The sequence below is a fragment of the Rhinopithecus bieti genome, unplaced genomic scaffold (genome assembly GCF_001698545.2).
Source record: "Rhinopithecus bieti isolate Rb0 unplaced genomic scaffold, ASM169854v2 scaffold_24498, whole genome shotgun sequence".
NCBI classification, from domain to species: Eukaryota; Metazoa; Chordata; class Mammalia; order Primates; family Cercopithecidae; genus Rhinopithecus; species Rhinopithecus bieti.
The window spans coordinates 21512-24077 of NW_016811130.1; positions in this window are offsets into that span (position 1 = coordinate 21512).

Below are 2566 nucleotides of genomic sequence, written 5' to 3' on the forward strand. Positions count from 1 at the left end.
AAAAAAAAAAAAAAAAAGAAATGTCTTTATCAGCAGTGTGAACATTAATACAGTAAATTTGCACCAGTAGAGCTCAGTGTTGCTGAAAAGATACCTGAAAATGTGGAAGTGACTTGGAACTGGGTAACAGGCAAAGGTTGAAACAGTTTGGAGGGCTCAGAAGAAGACAGGAAAATGTCTGAAACTTTGGAACTTCCTAGAGACTTGTTGAATGACTTTGACAAAAATGCTGATAGTGACATGAACAATAAAGTCCAGGTTGAGGTGGTCTCAGATGGAGATGAGGAACTTGTTGGGAACTGGAGCAAAGGTGACTCTTGTTATGTTTTAGCAAAGAGGCTGGTGGCATTTTGCCCCTGGCCTAGAGATTTGTGGAACTTTGAACTTGAGAGAGATGATTTAGGGTATCTGGTGGAAGAAATTTCTAAGCAGCAAAGCATTTGAGATGTGACTTGGGTGCTACTAAAAGCACTCAGTTTTATAAGGGAAGCAGAGTATCCCTGCAAAATTTAGAAAGTTAGAACTGCAAAGTTCAGAAAATTTGCAGCCTGACAATGTGAGATGGAAGGGGGCCAGCCTCTCCACACCTGTGGGTATTTCTCGTCAGGTGGGACAAGAGACTGAGAAAAGAAATAAGACAGAGAGACAAAGTATAGAGAAAGAAAAATAGACCCAGGGGACTGGCGCTCAGCATACGGAGGTCCTGCACCGACACCAGTCTCTGAGTTCCCTCAGTATTTATTAATTATTATTTTCACGATCTCAGCAAGAGGAATGTGGCAGGAGAGCAGGTTGATAGTGGGGAGAAGGTCAGCAAGAAAACATGTGAGCAAAGGAATCTGTGTCACAAATAAGTTCAAGGGAAGGTGTTATGCCTGGATGTGCACGTAGGCCAGATTTATGCTTTTCTCCACCCAAACATCTCAGTGGAGTAAAGAGTAACAGAGCAGCATTGCTGCCAACATGTCTCGCCTCCCGCCACAGGGTGGCTTTTCTCCTATCTCAGAACTGAACAAATGTACAACGGGGTTGTATACCAAGATGTTCAGTTCCCAGGGGCAGGAAGGAGACAGTGGCCTTCCTCTGTCTGAACTGCAAGAGGCCTTCCTCTTTTACTAATCCTCCTCAGCACAGACCCTTCACAGGTGTTGGGCTGGCAGATGGTCAGGTCTTTCCTATCCCAGGAGGCCATATTTCAGACTATTATATGGGGAGAAACCTTGGACAATACCCGGCTTTCCAGGGCAGAAGTCCCTGCGGCTTTCCACAGTGCATTGTGCCCCTGGTTTATCGAGACTGGAGAATGGCAATGACTTTTACCAAGCATACTGCCTGTAAACATTTTGTTAAAAAGGCACATCTTGCACAGCCCTAGATCCCTTAAACCTTGATTCCATACAACACATGTTTCTGTGAGCTCAAGGTTGGGGCAAAGTTATAGATTAATAGCATCTCAGGGCAAAGCAATTGTTCAGAGTATAGGTCAAAATGGAGTTTCTTATGTCTTCCCTTTCTACATAGACACAGTAACAGTCTGATCTCTCATTCTTTTCCCTATAGTGATAGGAGAGAAAAACCCGTTTTCTGAGGAGAAATTCAAGCTGGCTGCAGAAATTTGCGTAAGTAACCAGCAGCCAGTGTTAATCCAGAAGACAATGGGGAGAATGTCTCCAGGGCATGTAAGAGGGCTTCATGGCAACCCCTCCCACCACAGGCCTAGAAGAAAATGTTTTCATGGGCTATGTCCAGGGTCCCTGTGCTATGCGCAGCCTAGGAACTTGGTGCCCTGCATCCCAGCCACGGCTGAAGGGGGCTAACCTAGAGCTCGAGTCATGGTTTCAGAGGGTGCCGGCTCCAAGCCTTGGCAGCTTCCACATGGTGTTGAGCCTGCGAGTGCACAGAAATCAAGAATTGAGGTTTGGGAACCACTACCTAGATTTCAGAAAATGTATGGAAATGCCTGGATGCCCAGGCAGAAGGTTCTCTGAGAAGATCCACTGGCTAGACTAATGGCAGTGGAAGTGAAAATGGGTATTTAACCAAGGTTTGAGTAAAAAGATGTTGCCAAGGAGGAATTAATAGGATTAGGAGACTGGTTGAACACTTCTTTGATAGCACTTATCAGTGCAAAATTATAATATAGTAAAGCCTTTTCTATGGCACTTTTTATCTGTATCTGTGTATTTACATTGTCTCACTTAAGGAGCCAGGAGCTCTTAGAGGACGCAACTTGTTCATTGTTGTACCTTCAGGATTCAGTATGAATATTCACTGATTAAATGAAAGAATATGTCAATGAAAAGTGAGGTAAAAGCAATAAATATGTAATAAGACATTTTTCTTTCACGATTTAGAGAATGGGAGAAAATTTTGTCCTGGGAGCTTGTCATTTGACATGTGCCTTGACACTTAGAAATGTCTCAGAGACAATTCTCACTTTTCAGTGAGAATGGAACAGGCCAAGGCTAGAGAAACAATCTGGGGACTATGCATTTCTTCAATCATTTTTTGAGTACTTACTATATGCCAGGCATTGGACTAGGTGTCAGAGATACAAACAAGAATG